The 11,617-nt window shown below is 36.0% G+C and overlaps 1 pseudogene; it reads right to left on the bottom strand.

The window, feature by feature from the left end:
- Positions 1-11,617, bottom strand: part of LOC103730724 — a 43,909-nt pseudogene that overhangs the window by 3,240 nt on the left and 29,052 nt on the right.

Genomic DNA, 11,617 nt, shown 5'->3' with positions numbered 1-11,617 from the left:
CACACACACACACACACACACACACACACACAAACTTTAACAAATCTTATTACCATCCCATCAACATAGGAAAGGTATAGAACAAAAAGATACGGCGAGCTGGACATGGTGGCATGGAAGAAGAAAGGTTGAGACTGCACAGTTTTCAGCTTTACAGCTTCTTCTAATGTCTCAGAAATCCACACAATGAAATACTAGGGAAAGGAAGCAGAACACAGAGAAACATAAATATATTCAAGAGATTTTTTGGCAAAGGCTCAGTCATAATACAATAGAGTTATAATAATCTTTTGAACAAATGATGCTGGAAAAATTAGATATTCCTAGAAAAAAGATAAAACAATAATAGCTCACATATATTTCACACCTTGTTAAAGGCAGATTACATATCAAAATGTAAAAAATAAAACCATAAGATATAGGATAAAATCATGGCTTTGGCATTGGAAATGCTTATTTTAGAAATGGAACCCAATAAATTCCAAAACATTGATCTGTAAGGAGAAAATATTTACAGATTTTGCAATCATATCTAATAAAGACATTGATCATGAATATATAAAAACTAAATCTCAATAATAAGAAACTAATAATGCAATAAAAAATAGACAAAAGTTCTAAGCAGAGCTCCACAAACATACAAATTCACCACATTCACATTAAAATAGTTAAAAATATAACACACACATGCACACACACATACACACAGAGGATCAGAGGATATAGAATATTATTTGCTTAAAGAAATTCAAAATGGTTCAGATACTTTTTGAAAATTGTTTTGGTAGTGTTTTGAGCTAAATACAGTCTTAACCATAAGTGCTAACAATTACATATGTGCCAACAATTACACTTCTTTGTGTTCACTGACATGATTTGAAAACTTCTGATCATACCCAAAACTTTATAGTACTTTTATTTATAATCAATAAAACTGAAAGAAATGAAGGTATTCTTCGGCAAGAGGATGAAGAAATAAGTAATACTATACTACTTAGTAAGAAAAATATCCGTTAATTTCATTCAATAGAGATGAATCATAAATGGATTTAGCTAAGTGGAAATGCCAGATATTACAGACCACTCTTTAGAGCCCACTGAAGAAAACAATACAATGAAACTTGAAAACAGATTTGCAGTTATTGACAATTAATTGAGGGGCTCTTCTTCGAACGCAAAGAAGATATACAAGAGAACCAGTCTGTGTAGCGAGAGGGTTGCAAGATCATGACTGCATTTATTGATAGTCATCCCTAAGGGAAGGAATGCAAAAAGATATTCCATGAAAACCAGAAAGAGAAAGGGTAGCTATACTTAATATCAAAACACAGAGTTCTAAACAAAATGTTTCTCAAGAGACAAAAAGGTTTTTATATAATAATACAGGCTCCATTCATTAGGATCATGTAATAATTGTGAATATTTTTTCATTTAACACTGGTGCACTTCAATATATGAAGCAAACATTGATGGGAATGATGAAAAATACACCCACACAGTACAGTAACAATAAAGGACTTCAAGACCACTTTGCAAAAGGAACAGATCCTGCAGGCCGAAAACCAAGAAGAAAGCAGTAGATGTTTTTCTCTGAACCAAATGCAACTAAAAGACATACAGAGCATTGCACATATTGGCAACAGAATACACACGAGTACAGAATATTCTCAGCATAGATCATATGTCAAACCACAAAAAAATTCTGAACAGATTTAAGAATACTTAAATCATCTTAGGGATCTTTTCTGAGAACAGTGGTATAAAACTAGAATTTAATGACAGGAGGAATCTTAGAAATATGTAGAAAATAAACAATACATTTCTAAAAAAGTAGTTGATCGAAGAAGAAATAAGTGAATACCACAAATTAGGTTTAGACACACAACTGAACATGCAACATATGAGAACTCATGTGATATACAAAAACTGTTCTAAGAAGGAGCATTACACTGATAAATACCCACATCAAGGGAGAAAAGAACTCCCAATACCCTAACTTCATACCATAAGGAAGTAGAAATAAAAGAACAAATGAAGTCAAAATCAATAGGAGGGAAGCAATAATAAAAGTCAGAGCAGAAACAATGAAACAGAAGTAATAAAAATGGCCAACACAATTAGCATATATTTGGGAAGAGTAATAAAACTGACAGACTTTTTGACAGACTAATCAAGAAAAAGGAATGAGGTCTTAAGGGCATTGATAAAAGAAGAGACAGTACAGCTAATACTACAGAAATGCAAATGATTATAAGAAACTATTGTGAGCAAATACATGAAGATGAACTGGATGATCTAGAAGAAATGGGTAGACTCCTAGACACGTATTACCAAATTGTGAACAAGGAAAAAAGCTGATCAGATCAATGAAGAATGAAACAGCAATTAAAAACCTGGGGAGGTGGGGATTGAACTGAATGGCCTTAAGAGTTAACTCAACCAAATATTGAAAGAGAATTAACACCAATCCTTCACAAACTACTCTGAGAATTGCATAGGAGGGAGTACCTTTATCCTCATTTTATTTATTTATTTATTTATTTATTTATTTATTTATTATTTTTTAGTTTTTGAGACAGGGTCTCCCTGTAGTCACAGCTGGCCTGGAACTCACTGTGTAGACCAGGCTGGTCTTGAACTCATAGAGATCCACCAACCTCTGCCTTTCACTTGCTGGAATTAAGGGGGTGTGCCATCAAACCTGGGTCCTTTACCCTCACTTTAAGTTCAGCATTACTCACATACCAAAATCAGGCAAGGGAAACAGAAAACATGAAAATTAAAGGTCAGTTCTCTGTATTCTTTAAAATGTTTTTTATTTATGTGTGTGTATATTTGTGTATGTGCTCACATGTATGTGGGTGCTTGTGGAGGCCAGAAGAAAGGCATTGGAATCTCTAGAGCTGGAGATACAGGCTGTTGTGAACTGCCCAATGTGGGTGCTGGGAACTGAACTCCAGTCTTTGGCAAGAACAACAAGTACCCTTAACCACTGAGCTATCCTTCCAGTCCCTAAAAGCCAATTTTCTAATAAGATACAATACAATAGCGCTTTACAAAATACAAAATTCAACAAGCAAAATTATCACAAACTATGAGGAAGTGGGATTTAGCTGTAGGATGCTTTGCTTGTTCAACATCCAAAGACAATGTGCTACTTGAAAGCTTTTCCTCTGCAATCAAGATACCCACTTTTACAATACTATTCAGTACAGACCAGAGCACTTAGAAGAGAAAGACTTAAAATGAGTCCAAGTTGGAAAAGAAGTGAAATTTTCTCCATAGACAACACGATACTATGCATGGAAATACCTAAAGATTCCATAAAATATTCTTAAAATAAATTCAGTAAAATTAGAGAGTATGAACTCATCATACAAAATCAGTAGTATATTGTTAATGATAAATTATGTGAAAAAATTTAAAAACCTCAGTTATTCTAGTATCAAAAACATAATATTTATGGGGCTGAAGAGTTGGCTCAGCAGTTAAGAGCACTGACTGCTCTGGCAGAGAACTCGGGTTGGAGTCCCATCATCCACACAGTAGCTAACAACCTGTCTGTAACTCCAGTTCCAGGGGAGTCTGACACCCTCTTCTGACCTCTGTGGGCATTGCACTACCTGGATGTACTTACATACATGCAGGCAATATAATCATATACATAAAATCAAAATAATAAATAAAATAAGAATATATATACTATTTAGGCTAGAAAGTGACTCAGTTGGCATAGCATATGCTACAGAAGCTTGAGGACCTGAATATGGGTCCCCAGCATGCATATGAAAGCCAGCAGGACAGTATGTGACAGGTGGAGACAGGCAGAATCCTAAAACTTGCTGGTCAGCCAATGCAGCTGAATCAACAGCCCCCAAGTTCAGAAAGACCCTGTCTCAAAAAATAAGGCAGGGGTGTTGTGGTGTATGCCTTTAATCTCAGCACTTGGGAGGCAGAGGCAAGCAGATCTCTGTTAGATCAAGGCCAGCTTGATCTACATAATGAGCTCCAGGCCAGTTGAGATGACAGGGAGGCCCTGTCTTAAGAAAAAAGGGGTGGGGAAGAGAATTATAGAGGAAAGGCCATGGGCTGGGAAATTGACATCAATTTCTGATCTCCACATACATGGGCACACACAAACATAATCCACATTTCAACATGTATGACACATACATACACACTATGCATATGTAAATATAGTAAGGGAGATTAATAATCTCTATGTTGCAAAAATAGGGTAATGGTAAAAGAAATTTAAAAAGACACAAATACATAAAACTTACCCCATGTTTATGGATTATAAGGCAATTTGTACATACTACCTAGACTTATCTGAGAACTGAATAGAATCTCTATCAAAGTTCTGTAAACATTTTTCACAGAAATAGATAAAACAATCCTAAAATAGATAAAACAAACCTAGACTTATCTGAGAACTGAATAGAATCTCTATCAAAGTTCTGTAAACATTTTTCACAGAAATAGATAAAACAATCCTAAAAAGAACAGAGCTAATGGAAACTGTCATTATTCCACCAATGTTGACCCCATGTTGGCAAATCCTTTGGTATTTGATTTCTTGTTCCTATCCCCCCCACCCTTAAACTTCATTGTATATGTATTTTTATGTAACCTGCTTCAAGTTATTTCTGGAAAAAAATATGTTAAAATTGCCTCTGTTTGAAATAATAATAATAATAATAATAATAATAATAATAACAAAGGTTACCCTTTAATAGACATACAAACAGCCAGCAAGTAAATGGAATAATTGCCCAGCATCATACATCAGAGAAATACAGTTCAAAGCACAAAAACACATCACCTCACAAATACTGAGGTGGCTATTATCAAACATATGAATTAAGTGTTACTAAAGGTACAGAAATCTTATACATCATTAGTAGGAATGTGACTTTGTATAGATATAGTAAGCAGTAAAGAGATACTTCAAAAAAATAAATAAATAAAAGCAGAACTACAATATGATGAGTAATTCCTCTTCTGAATGCTTATCAAAAGGAAATGAAATCTCCATCTTCATCACTCCACAGCATTGTGGTTAAGATAAATGAAATCATTATGGAAAAGAGCTCTCTCTACTCCATACCCACTACAGCATTTCTTGTAGTGGCCAAGATATAATAACAACCCACATGGCCATGGTGGGAACAAACCCAGTGGGGAATGCATTTGGAAAATATGGTATACAGATAGGTGAAGTACTCTTCAGTCATAAAAGAAAGAATTTCTATCATTTGTCTCACATGGATAAAACGGGGAGGTATTATGTTAAGTGAAATAAATCAGGCATAGAAAGACAAATGATATGAACTAACTTCCAGGTAAGATCTAAAAACATCAAAGACATAGAAGCAGAGAATAGAACAATGTCTATGGAAAATAGGAAGATAATGCTCAAAAAGTACAGAACGTTGGTGATGGCCAGTTCTAACGTGTATCCTGATGACTACAGTTAATTCTGTGTCACATACTTTCTAAGAGAGTAGATCCTACGTGTTCTCTTGACACACATACGTAACTAAATATGTGACATGATGCTTTGGGGGGAGGTGCTTTGTTTGTTTTCTGTACTTACAAATGTTACACAAGAGCCATGCCACTGATCTATAACCTCCACCCAATGATGAGTGTTTTAATTAGTTAGCATGGGACAGTCATTTTACAATATATGTATATGAAACGTCACGTGTTATATAGTTTATATGTTAGTTAAATATTTTAAAGTAAAAAGTTTAAGAAAATAAATCTAAGAAAAAAATGGAAAATCAAAACTGATTATTCAATATCTTTAAACAAAACTGTTTGAAATGTGCAATGACTACTCAAGACAGCAATGAAGATGGCTGGAGACACAGCTGAACCACCCAGCACTTCCTGAGCATGTGTGAGGCCCTTGAGTTCAACCCCAGGATCACAAAACAGACAAAAATAGCAACAATGAAAAAATAAGAACAAAAGAAAAATTCTTTAATATGATAAAGGTCATATGGGAGTAAAATTAAAATGAATGTTGTACTTAATGGTGAAAATCTTAATTTTAGGAATAAGGTAATAATGTCTTGTCTTGTTACTTTATGCAAATTATACTATGGTTTTTGTAAAACAGCAAGTTATTTACTTATCAGGATAATTGTAAATCAGAGGAGAGTGCACACTAAAGACTTTTTAAATGATTTCAACATAACATTAAAATTTATATTTGAGTAAATAGCAAATATGCAATAAAGAAGTGATATGGTCTAGAGATTGCACTCCTGAATGTATATCCAAAGGAAATGAAATCTGCACCCCAGACATGTCTGTGCACACGTTTACTGTGCACTTTCACAGTAGATGATGCACAGGCTTAGCAGGGACATAGATTAATATTCAGTCAGACAGAATGACATCTCGTCATTTTCAAGAAAATGGATAGAACCAGAGGACACTATGTAAGTGAAATAGGCCAAATACAGAAACCAGAAACCATATCTTCTCTCTTTCATGGGAATGCTGAGAAAAGCACAGCTTCCTCCTGACCAGTCACTAGGAGAAGCAAGGAAGAGTAGGTGTGGGGTGAGAGGGTAACTCAAGGATCGTTTGACCAGCACATGCTTTGTGTGTGTTTGGAGGTACCACACTGGTAGAAATCCATACATGTTAATAAAATTGCTCTTTAAAATTAATACATTTGAATATTTTTATTAAAATTAAAGGAAGAATTGTGGAAAGAAGATATATGAGTAGGTGAGGGCTCTTGCCACCAAGCCTGACGACCTGGGTTCCATGCCTGGAACTCACATGGTGGAAGGGGTGAACTGAGTCCCAGCAACTTGTCTTTTTGTTTTCACACATGTATTGTGTGGCACATGCTTCCCCCCCTGCCACACACACACACACACACACACACACACACACACACACACTTAAAGGAAAGAATGTAATATTTAAGATAATGCAATATTATTGAAGAGGGCAGAGCATTAACTCAGTTGATTGTGATTAGTATAAAAAATAAGCTGTAATTTTTATGTTAAAAACTAAGTTACAGCAAACATACAAATTCTAGTGAAAAACAATGAACATGTAAAACTGTTAAAAATTCATACAAAAAAAGTATAAAATCAGAAAATAGAGCCCATGAGACAGGAAGTACCCAAGTTGATAAACTCAAAGGGAAACTGGCACTATCATAACCAACAATTAACTAATATTCCTTACTAAAGAATATTGTTTTGCTATATTCAGCTGGATATTTTTTAACAGTTTCGACTAAGGATCAACTAATGTACATTACATATTTCTGGTCTCCATTTCAGCACCGAGATGGAATGACCCTAAACTTCTGATCCTCTTGCCTGCATCGCAGAGTGCTTTTACCAGGTGTTGGGTATAGAACCCAGAAGTTAGTGCATGCCAAGCAAGCACCCTACTGAGCTACAACCGAACAATGTAAATTTTTTCGATAATCATTTCGCTTAAAAGTAGAATGAAGTCAAAGGTGTGCAAATTAACTCTGCCCTGTTTGACGCAGTAGGAAGAGAGTTGTGGACGTCGTGTCCAATGTGAATTGGCTTGGTTTCCCCAGTCTACAGACACGTCATTGTGAACAAGTCACACATTTTGACCATATTCTATTGGACAGCAGATCCCAGGCCCAGAAGGAAATGCTTACTAGAACACAGGCATTCTCATAGCCTTCTCTCCAGATGATGGATGACTTGTGCGGAGGAAAGCCAGAGATCTCTAGGCGCTTCTGCGAAATCAGGTTAAATCTTTTCTTTCGTCTTCGAAACTGACATCATCTTTGGCAAAGTGTACTGGATTGGTGTCTTCGATACATAGTAGATAAGAAGAAAAAAAAAATCTGTGCTTTACTTCTGAGATTCTCAGAACGAATCTTGATGCAGGGCTATGGCCTCCCATGTGCTTCTTGTCCTACCTGTGGTGTCTCTGGCTTGTGAACTCTCCACTCAGTGGAAAGACTTGTTTCCAGGGCTGGAAAGTTCACACATTGCCTCCCATTTCCTCTAGATAATATGAACTCACTTCCAAATGTTTCAGGAGACTGCCTGATATCATATAAAAGCTAGAGAAAAATATCCATCAAAAGAATGAACACTAATGAATACTCATTCAGAAAATGGGTTTTCTAAGACGGGTGTGGTGGCAACCCGCCTTTAATCCCAGCATTCAGGAGCCAGAAGCAGGCTGATCTCTGTGAGATTGAGACCAGTCTGGTCTCCATAGCGAGTTCCAGGTCAGCTGTGGCTACAGGGAAATCCTGTTTCAAAAAAAGAAAAAGAAAGGAGGTGGGGGGGTTTGAATTAAAAGAAAACAGAAAAGGAAAATCAAACTTCAAATAATTTAACGCGCAAGAAAAAAAAAAAAAAGGCTAATTTATTTCCCGATGGCTGATGGAATGAATGGAAAATGAAAAAAAACAAGGGGTTCAGACTGACTACCACGGGAGACTTTAAGGAAGCAGGTGCCTGTTTGCCACTCAGTGTGTTCTGACAGTGCTGACCTAATAATAGCAGGCACAGCCTCTCCCAAAACCTTGCTCCCAGAGGGAAGCTGAAGCCCCTGACTTCACCTCTTCCACTCAAATGTGAGGCAGATCTTATGTGCCCTGTGCATCTAGATTGCATTTAGGAAATCTAATTACATATTGGCAGCCACTGGAGGGTGAACCCCACAAAGTTAGGGACAGTTGACAGGAGCTATTTGGAGGTGCTTACAAGTTCAGGCTTCCCCCATACCCTTGACTTTCCAACTCAACCCAGTTTAATCTCCAGTTTTGTGTCTCTGGCCATATTCATTTTATTGTTTATTATATATTTTAATGAATGGAAAAACATTGTATATATTGATCTTATACAATATATTCTAAATTTACTTACACATTATGGTATGGCTTAACTGAACTAATTGACATGTGAGTTACCTTTCATCTCAGTAATTTTTAGTAATACATTGCTTTAAAATAGATCCCTTGACATATTCCTACAAGAAGTGTTCTTTGTTCTATATACACCCAACTCCCCTTTGTCCACTGCCCCCATTCTGCTTTGCGTCTTGAGTGATGGAGAATCACCATAGCTACAAACCAGAGACTGTAGCTACTGCTCTGAGATACTGATTTCATAATTGCACACATTGCTGTTACTAATGGCTTTTGTTTTCACTTCGAGAGACTCTGAGTGGCTTTTCATGATGGCTGCACATATTCACCTTCCTACCAGCAACATCCCTCTTTTCCCTTCATCAGCAATACCAATTACTTTACACCATCTGATGTTATCCATTCTAGCAGGGATGAGGCAATGCCTCATTGTAACTGGGTTTTTTAATTTCACTGAAGATGCTGCAGCTGAATATTTTTTCCCATGCCTACTGGCCACTTGTATGCCATCAACTGAAAAAGTCATCTCTTAGGATTGCAGAGGTGACTTGCTGGTTAAGAGCACTTGGTTGTTCTTGCAGAGGACCTAGATTTGGTTCCTAGCACCAACATGGCAACAAGCAACTGTCCATAACCTAAGTTCTGGAAGATCCTACACCCTTTTCTGGCCTCTGTGGGCACTGCGAGATATAGCTGCACTTACATACATATAGACAAAATACAGATAAAAATTAAATAAAATCATCTGATCTTTGCCCACATTGTAATCAGTTTATTTCTTTTTTCTTCTCCTCTCCCTCTCTTCCTTTCCTCCTCCTCCTTCTCATCTTCCTTCTCCTCCTTCTTCTGGCAGAGGGTCTCCTCTCAGCCCCAGGAAACAGGTGCTCACCTTGTAGACCAGGTTGGCCTCAAGCTCACAGAGATCTGTCTGTCTCTGCCTTCTAAGTGCTGGGATTAAAGGTGTAAATCACCACACTTGGCAGTTTATTGATTCTTGTTATGAACTCTTGATATATTTGCTTCCTTATAGATTTTGAATATTTATCTTGATCCTATGTATTGTTTGCAAGTGTTTCTTCTTATTTTGTAGCCAATTCTTGACTTTTTGTGAGGATTTTGTCTCCTTGACCACATAGAAGCTTTTTAGCCTCGCTGCAACCTCATTTTCTATTTACTTTCATTGCGTATGTGTTTGTCATAAATAAAAATAAAAATGTCCAGGTTGATATCATAGAGAGATTCATCCTATATTTTTTTCTAGTAGCTTCACAGTTACAGGACTTATGTTGAAGTCTTTCATTCATTTTGAGTTGATTCTTTGTATATGGAATAAGACAAGATCCAACTTCATTCTTTCAATTGTGAATATCACATTTTCCAAGTACTATTTATTAAAAATGGTATTTTATGTCATTTTGTATATTATTTGTACTTTTTCAAAGATTCATTGACTATATGTGTAGGTTTATTTCTGGGCTTTCTATTCTATTGCATTGCTCTACATACCTGTTTTCATGCTAGTATCACACTGTTTTGAGTACTATAATTTTTTAATGTTTTATTTATTTTTATTTTTTATGTGTAAGAATGCATTGCCTACATGTAGGTGGGTGCACCTGTGCTGTTCAGTGCCCACAGAGTTCAGAAGAGTTTATTGGATTCCTTGGAACTGGAATTATGAGTTATGGATGGTTGCTATTCCCCATGTGGGTGCTGGAATTGAACCCAGGTCCTCTGCAAGAGCAGCCAGTGCTCTTAAAGGCTGAACCATCTCTCCAGCCCCTGATTACTATAATTTTGTATTTTAGTTTGAGTTCAGACAGTAAAATGCCTTTCTCTGTGTTTTTTGCTTGTTTTTTGTTTTGTTTTTCCTTTTACTCAAGATGTCTTTGGCTACTCAGAATCATTTGTGGTGCCAATAAAATTTAAGGACTCTTCCCCATGTTTTCATTAGAATATGCCATGAAAATTTTGATAGGATTCCATTTAATCTGGAGTATTTTGGGTAGCATGAACACTAACAATATTAATTCTTCTATGCTGTGAACATGAAATATCTTTTGATATGTTGGTGGCTTCCTCAATTTCACTTTCAATATTGTCTTACATCTTTCATCTTCTTAAATTTTTCCCAATTACTTTTATTGTAAATGCTTACTTTCTTTGTGCTTCTTTTTCAGATAGTTCATTGTTGGTTTATAGCAATAGTGCTGATTTTGAATGTAGATTTTGCATTTTACAATTGTACTGAATTTGTTCCTTATAAAAATGTTTTGGTCTTAGGAGTTTTTTTTTTTTTTTTAATGTGGTGCTATATCATTCATTTTCAATTGGAGTGCCTTTTAATTCTTTTTCTGGTCTAATTACTCTTGATAGAATTTGCAGTGCTACATAGAATAGAAGTGATCTTAATGGAAGAGGCTTTTGACTTTTCCTTCTGAGTTATTGTTAGCTGTGGGTTTGTCTGATCCTGCCTTTACACCCACGCTATCTCAGGCATGTGGCAAAGAACTGACCCATTATATTTAAGCATGGCAGAGGACTTTTGGGCTTGGTAATGTTTAAATCTTGCCCATGAAGAGAATTTACCTTCTCTTTCTCTTCTCATTTTATTTTGTTCTTTATTTTCAATTGTGGTACTGGGTATTAAAGTCAGCTAAAAGTCATGCACATGTTAAATACTGCGCTACTAAGTCACATTATTAGCCC

This window comes from Nannospalax galili, unplaced genomic scaffold (assembly GCF_000622305.1).
Source record: "Nannospalax galili isolate Female #2095 unplaced genomic scaffold, S.galili_v1.0 scaffold973, whole genome shotgun sequence".
NCBI lineage: Eukaryota > Metazoa > Chordata > Mammalia > Rodentia > Spalacidae > Nannospalax > Nannospalax galili.
This window is presented reverse-complemented; position numbering and strand designations above follow the sequence as displayed.